General features: G+C 40.5%; 1 pseudogene; it reads right to left on the bottom strand.

Annotated features, from left to right (window-relative positions):
* Nucleotides 1–6,948: 6,948 nt before the first annotated feature.
* Nucleotides 6,949–7,193, bottom strand: LOC119627107 (V-type proton ATPase subunit e 1 pseudogene; annotated as a pseudogene).
* Nucleotides 7,194–8,369: the final 1,176 nt, after the last annotated feature.

Below are 8,369 nucleotides of genomic sequence, written 5' to 3'. Positions count from 1 at the left end.
CTAGAATGATCCTCCAAGGTTTTCTTCAGAGTAAATTTGAATGATGTCAACAAAAATAGTCAAACGCTGTAAAATATTTGAAGAAATTTATTCTGAGCCAAATAGGAGTGACCATGGCCTACGATACTGAGAACATGAGATCCTGAGAACATGTGCCCAAGGTGGTTGGAGTGCAGCTTGATGTTATACATTTTAGGGAGACATGAGACTTCAATCAAATACATTTAAGCTACACATTGGTTTGGTCCACAAAGGTGTGACAATTTGAAGCGGGAAGCAAGGTGGGAGGGCTGCTTCCAGGTTACAGGTAGATTTAAAAATTTTCTGGTTGACAATTGGTTGAGTTTATCTAAAGACCTGGGATCAATATAGAAAGGAAATATTGGGGTTAAGATAATGGATTGTGGAGACCAAAGTTCTTATTAGACAGATGAAGCCTTCAGGTAGCAGGCTTCAGAGAGAATAGATTGTAAATACTTCTTGTTAGACTTAAGGTCTGTGTTGATGTTAATGCTGGAGGATATAATGAGGCATGTCCAACCCCCACTTCCCATCATGGCCTGAACCAGTCTCTCAGGTTAAATTTGAAGGGCGTCCTGGCCGAGGAGGAAACTCATTCAGATGGTTGGGAGGTCTTAGAATTTTATTTTTGGTTTATAGTGACTTAACCCAAGTTTTCCAAAACATAAAGTAATCCAACCAAGGATTTGAAAAAAAAAAATGTTGTGGTTTAAAATGTATTTTCCTCTTATCTCTATTGTGATTACAAACAATGATCCTATTGTGATAATGAAGAATTTAAATATATAACTGTTACTAAGAGTTGGAAATTATGATTTGCTGAGGACATTCAAAATCAGCCTCTGGTTCATCTATCTAATCATAATGGTCACATTTGCAAACTCTGTCTAGGAGAGTGATTCACAGCCGCTATTCTGATTTAACCCTGTTTTGTTCCCAGTACACTCCCAATCAGTAGCATCTCTTGTCACAGTGCTGTGATTCTCATGGGGACTAGGGGGGCTGTAGAGCATGAAAAGTCTCATTGAGGATTCTAGCGCACCTCCTTTCCCCACATAGACACCAAAAAGAATCTCTGCACTAGGATAAAATACAAAGTTGCTAAGAACAATCTAAGTCAGCAGAGAATATGTCATCCTCCCAGAATAGCCAAGTTTTAAATAGGCATTGACTGAGTTCCAGGATGATCCAAGAGCTCAGAGCATAATTCATTACTGTATACTTACTTATTTGCTGCAAAGAACCACTCTTCTTTCAGAAGAGAGCAAAATCTGATTATGAAAAATGGAAAATTTTCTTGTCAATCAACTAATCAATATTTATGGCTGCTGGATAGGCATCAATGTATTAGGCACTGTGTAGGACATGAGTGGGTTGAAACCGCCTTTGCAAAAGTTGTATCGGTGAGAAAATTACGGCAGTAGGGGAGATCTGATCTAGCCAACTGCCCTCCTGCCTTTAGCCTTCAAGCAATTGCGCTGCCTTTAATTATTACTAGACTAGCTTTGGGAGACATTTAGTTTATGGTTTAAATGATAACAGCCCTTCCCCAAAACTCAACTGCCCTTGTAAAGCTAATGAGAGGCCACCAGGCTAGGAGGAGGACAGGAGCCTGAATTCTGCTAAGGTGTATACATAAATGATTGCCAGTCTTTATTCCGGAGGTAACAAGATATACAACGTCCCCAATTACTCCTGCAAATAACATAACTATTGTAGAATCTAAGATTGGCTTTTTGAGATATCTTTTCAGGGTTTTTACAGGTCTGACATCTATGCCTTTGGCTCCAACCTGGACCTACCCACAGCTCCTGTGGCCCCACCCAGAAGGGTTTCGGCATGCAGAAGAACCATTTCCAGCACCCCTATGATTGTACCCACCATCCAATCAGCAGCCACTGTACTACTTCCCCTAGACTACCTTTGAAAAGCCCTAGCTCCTGAAATCCCACCTCTGTATGAATTCAACTCCATTGCAATGCTCCTGCAATAAGTCACCTGTATCTGGGCAGCAGGCAAGAAGAACCCATTAGGTGGTTACAGTTTTACAACCACTGGAGAGAAAAGATCACAACACATGAAATAAGCAACATAAAAAAATAAAACAATAATAAATGATAAATTATGAAGGACTACTTATGAAACTATCTGAAGTGGTTTTAAGAAACACAGATTCCAGCCAGGCACGGTGGCTCAGGCCTGTAATCCCCAACACTTTGAGAGGCTAGGGCGGACCAAGCACTTGGGCCCAGAAGTTCAAGACCAGCCTGGGCAACAAGGTAAGACCCCCATCTCTACAAAAGAATTTAAAAATACAAAAATTAGCTGGGCGTGGTGGCTTACACCTGTGGTCCCAGCTACTCGAGAGGCTTGAGGATCACTTGAGCCTGGGAGGCAGAGGTTGCAGTGAGCTGAGATCACCCCACTATACTCCAGCCTGGGTGACAAAGGACAGGATCAGACCCTGTCACAGAAAAAAAGAAAGAAAGAAAGAAAAGAAAAGAAATATAGAAACCTCACCCCATAACTGCTGTGCTATGTCAGAATATGTGCTACGTCAGAATTATGTGTTGTGCCATAATATCAGAAATGCTAATGTAGACTCATCTCAGCAGAGGCAGGGCCCGGGAATCTGCATTTAAGTCTGCCAGGTTGTTATGATAATCAATCAAGTTGAGCACCACTACCTCAGAAATGCAGAGGAGAGGAAAATTAATTTTAACCAGTACTATCAGGGAACACCTTTTTTGTGGAGCAGTGAAGCTGAGATGGGCCCTGAGTGAAACTACCTTTGCAGAATTATAAATAATGAGAGAAATCTGACAGGGTTAACTCTACCTTGCTTCTAACCTCACAGGCTAAATTGTTTTTTTATTTATTCTAGCACAGAGGCCAAGATAACTATGAGAGGAATTTAGTTTATAGTTAAACTTAGAGGTAAGGGAAACTAACTCCCCCCGGCCTCTGTCCTATCCCACCATGCCCACACATACTATCCAGAGATTAAAGCCACATTCTTAAGACACGGGTGAAATTATGGCAGGGGCTTGAACTTTGCTAAAGAATAGGCAGAGTTAGGCCGGGCGTGGTGGCTCACACCTGTAATCCCAGCACTTTGGGAGGCCAAGGAGGGCAGATCACGAGGTCAGGAAATCGAGACCATCCTGGCTAATATGATGAAACCCCATCTCTACTAACAATAGAAAAAACTAGCCAGGCATGGTGGAGAGCGCCTGTAGTCCCAGCTACTTGGGAGGCTGAGGCAAGAGAATGGCATGAACCCGGGAGGCAGAGCTTGCAGTGAGCCGAGATGGCGCCACTGCACTCCAGCCTGGGTGACAGAGCGAGGCTCCAACTCAAAAAATAAAAATAAATAAAAATACAAATAAAAGGCATAAACAATGATCTGCCATTGCTTAATGTGTTTTCCTACAAGTTGTTAACTGACACAGAGTCATATAACTGGGGCCACGACATTTATAACTTCCTCTACTACTCCTATAGATAACCTCACTATTATGAAACCTAAAGAACTGGGTCACTGAGATATTTTTTAGATTCACCATTTCAGTACCACCTGGTCCTGAGAACCGACTAAGCTGCATGAAGACAGTTATGGACACTGTTGTGATTTCACCCCAGCCAATCAATTGTTCTAGGTCCCCAGCCCCCTGTCAGCCAGAGTACCCTTTCAAACCTTAGCTTCTGAATTATCAGGGAGACAGATTTGAGAAATTTCTCCCTGTTATTGCTTGGCCAGCCCTGCGATTACTAAACTCTTTCTTTGCTGCAATACCGGTTCTCATTGGTTCTTTTAGGGCAGCAGGCAAGAAGAACTAGTCGGCCGGTGACATGAGGACAGGGTAAGATGTGAACAAAGTAGCTGACAGAGCAGAGGGCTTATAGTGTGTGCTCACCTGAAGCTGCCTGTGCCAAAATGCTAAGGAAGGCTTGGGAGGAGAGAATGAGTGACCAAAGCAGTTAGAGAAGGCTTCTCCCAAACTGAGTCTCTAAGACTGAGCAGGAGGGATCTGCCAGGCAGAGAATGAGGGAAATGGGATTCCAGGCAAATTTGTACAAAAGTATAGAGGCATGAAAGGGCGAGTTATGTTAAGTGACTAGGAGGAGCTCCATGTGACTGGAATAGGCAGAGAAAGGAGGAGAGGCCCATGGGAGACAGGGCAGAAAAAGTGATAGACCTGCTTAAGTAGTAAAAGACTAAACAAGTTTGGAAATCCCAAACTATAATGCAGGGCAAGTAAATGCCTGGATGTTCATGCATAAGACATACTGTGTGACTTACAGGGTCCAGAAACCAGAGAGAACTGGTAGATCCATGCCCCATGTTGAAGGGGCAACCTGCTCAACCCAAGCCAATCATTGCCTTTATGGGCAATGAGGTTCCAGTGCTGCCAAATCAGCAGATGTTTTTTCCCCAGAAAAGCCAGACGCTCAGATTTTTAAAATAAAATCTCCAAACTTTTAAATGAAGGCTCAGTTCTTTAAATTATTAATCAGGCCACACAAAATACAATGCTTGGCCTGGTGTGAAGCCAAGTTTATTACCTCTAGGCTACAGTCTAATAAGCTCTTACTGCATCCAAATTAGATGGGTGTCTATCTGGTTCACTGTGTGCCTGATTGCAGAATATGGCAACTAGGCTGAAGCTTTGTTGAGAAAAACAGAAATCAAATCTGGAGCTTTTATTCTGGAAAGATCTGGATATATCTTTGTGTGTGTTTTTGTATATATATACACATTTGTGTGTGTGAGTGTGTATATGTGTGTGTGTGTTTATATGTATATATACCATTTCCTTTGTTTAGTTTAAACACAGGCAAGATGTTGTTCTCAAACTTTGTAATATTCTCTAAAAATTGCCAGGGCTCAGAAACTATACTAACATAGCCAGAGGAATGATTTAAAAAACAGCATTCTTTAGTAATATAAAGTATTTGAGACCACACAAGATTTAATTCTACATGCTGACTTAAAAAAAAAAAAATAAAAGAGTCGTGCTTTCACTGTGCAAGCTGAACAGGACTTTATTTAGTAACATATACAATCTTGCATTTCTGAGCAACACCAGTACATCTGTGGTCTTCTATTTTCTCCTTGCTGGAGGGTCATTCTAAAGGCAAATTCATTAAAAATGGAAAATGCTGCTATTTTTCAGACAGTGTTCTTTTATTTTAGATAGAAAAGTTATTTGTTTTAGATGTCTATTTAATCATCTCTTAGAAACCAATCTATGACAAATCTTATATTTGAGCTTATACCTACCTCTTTTCCATGATAAAAAATTACTTCTATAGATGCTAGAAGTAACTTTCTTAAGGATGTCAGCTGCAAAAATTTTTAACTACTATATAATTAAAAACCTTCTAATAATACTATAAAACATGTTCCTCTGGAAACTGAAATCAGTTTTCAATTTTCCCATTTACATTTCTTTTACAAGTAAAAAAATAACTTCTCTTTATTCTTTTCATAAAGAGCTAGAAAAGGCATATCTTTAAGATCATTCATTGTTTCTACTCTCCCGGAAAGGCAGTGTGGTAGACAGAATAATGGACCCCCCACCCCCACCTCCTCCAAGACTATCTACATCGTAATCCTTGGAACATAAGAGTATGGAAAAAGGGACTTTGCAGACGTGGTTAAACTGAAGATTTTGAGGTTGGGAGATTATTCTGGATTATCTGGGCAGGCTCAATGTAATCACAAGGATGGGGGTCCTTATAAGTAAAAGAGGGAGGCAGGAAGGTAAGAGGGCATGACTGCCACATAGCAGGAGTTGGAGTGGTGTTGCTGGATGAAGGAGGGGGGGTCACAAGCCAAGGGAGGTAGGTGGGTGGCCTCTAGAAACTAGGAAAGGGAATAAAACAGATTATCTCCTAGAGATCCCAGAAGAAATGCAAACTCGCCCATTTTTGCCAGGTAAGACGCATTTCAGATGTCTGACCTCCAGAGCTGTAAGATAATAAATCTGTCTGTTTTAAGCCTCTAAATTTGTGGTAATTTGTAGCAGCAGCAGTAAGAATATGGACAGTAACCAGACTCCCTCAAAGATAGACACTAGAACAGCTTTATTATATATTTTATTTTATCTATAGAAAACAGAAAAGTGATTTATTCCAAAAAAGGGCAGAAATGAGAAATTCATACTGAAAATATAGCTTGGGCTGGGCGCAGTGGCTCATGACCAGGCGTAGTAGCCAAGGTGGGCAGATTGCTTGAGCCCAGGAGTTTGAGACCAGCCTGGGCAACATGGCAAAAACTGTCTCTACCAAAAAATTAAAAAACTTAGCCAGGCATGGTGGCCTGCGGCTGTAGTCCCAGCTACTTGGGAGGCTGAGGCAGGAGGATCACTTGAGCCCAGGAGGTTGAGGCTACAAGATCACCACTGCACTTCAGTGTGAGCGACAGAGCAAAACTCTCTTTAAAAAAAAGAAAGAAAAAAGAACACATAGTTTGGTATAATTCTGTCGGGAGAGCTCTTTCCTCTGAACGTCCTCTCCTACTGACTGCCCCCCTGGAGTCTTGTCAAGCAGCATTTTCTAAATAGTTCACTGATTTCCATGTTATGAGAAGGCAGGAGCCATCGACAAATCCACAAATTCCAAGGACAGAATAACGTATTTCTCAGAAGAAAAGCATCTTCTCTCTCTAAAGAGTGCATTATCATTTTGAGGAGTTGGCACAGTTTAGGTTAAATAGGCACATCATTCATTAAAGCATAAAAAAGTTGAAGAAAAAAATGCTGCATTGTGTTAGACATTCAAATGCGGTGTGGATGTTTAAGGCAGCTGATGCCCAAAATAAGCAAGTCAAGAAAAGAGGTGTGGTTTGGAGGTGATTTTTGCATCTAGAAGGAATTCTTTTCTCATGACTGCTAAGACTGAACACTGTAAAGCCTGTCTTCCTCAAGGCCAATGACACTTCAGATACCAGATGATTTCATGTTTCAACTACAGTCTGAAGAGAGGGTTGAGTTGGCCAGGATCGCAATCAGCCAAAAGAGACAGCAACAATCTGAACAGGTAACCAACTTGGTAATGATAAGTCCCTAGTTAGGACCCTTAGGGATGAACCAAGGCATGAAGAAACCAATGAAACCCCAAAACACGCTCATTGCAAAGAGAGGTATGGTGAGGCCCTGATATGCCATGCTTACCACTGGTCTGCCACCCCCTGCCCCTCTGCCTCACTTGGGTCCCACCTGGAAGTAATTTTTAATTAATTTTTTTTTTTTAACAGAGACAGGGTCTTGCTATGTTGCTCAAGCTGGCCTTGAACCCTTGGCTTCAAGTAATCCTCCTGCCTCAGCCTCCCAATGTGCTGGGATTGCAGATCTGAACTACCGTGCCAGATCCTAGAAGGGTTTTAAGTCGGTATTTTATATTATTTTTGGAGAAAGAATCTAGAATCAAAGTCATCAGTAAAAGGGCATGTGGTGGCACTTGTGGGTGTGCCTTCTCACAAGAGTCCCCTTAAGTAATTATTCAGCCTCTAGGTGAACACCTTCTAGACAGGAAGCTCATCATCTGTCAATGATACCTAATTCACTTTAAAACCACTCTTAAAGTGTTAAAAATTCTTTCTCATACTGATCTGATGCAAAAACCAGAGTTGCCTCACTCCCAAATCATTGTTCCTTTCATTCTAGTAAACTCAGTTTGAAAGAGGTCTTCAGATATCAGATTCCATAAATGTAAATAATTTCTAAATAAAATGCAAAAGATTCCTAGTAGATCTCATTAAAATGATGACAATTTGTTTTTCTTTCTGAGCCTGCTTGGTAGGGAAAACAATTTTGTTTAAGTAGTATTTAAAAGTTTTTTTTAATTGCAGAGAAAGCCATTGTAGAATTACTTTAAACAATAATACATAAAAATTTCATATCAGCAATCCTTCATCTAAGCTAATGATGTGCATTAGAAAGAGAATACCATTCCTGCAAAAGCTGGATTAAAAAAAAAAAAAAGACAGAAAGGGAATACTAATACCTTGAGGGAAGTCATCACTTGTTCATTCACTAATATTGTTATAGCTTACATCAAAAGTGAGTCAAGAATGAAACCCTTTTTCTTTCAAAATTGATTTTTGTATTAGGCATGACTTTTTGTTTAGCACCTTCAACAACCCTATGAGGAAAATAATTATTCCATTATTATAAGGTAAGTATGTGCAACATACACAAGTTTCAACAAATTCAACTAGCTAAATTTTGCTCTTTTCACATCCTGTGTGTTGAGATATGCCTCAATCTCAAAATCTAGTTCCATACTTAAAGGCTTTAAGATCTCTGAAGATTATTAAGCCACTCAGCCTTAGTGTCCTCTTC

Source organism: Chlorocebus sabaeus, chromosome 14 (genome assembly GCF_047675955.1).
Source record: "Chlorocebus sabaeus isolate Y175 chromosome 14, mChlSab1.0.hap1, whole genome shotgun sequence".
NCBI lineage: Eukaryota > Metazoa > Chordata > Mammalia > Primates > Cercopithecidae > Chlorocebus > Chlorocebus sabaeus.
This window is presented reverse-complemented; position numbering and strand designations above follow the sequence as displayed.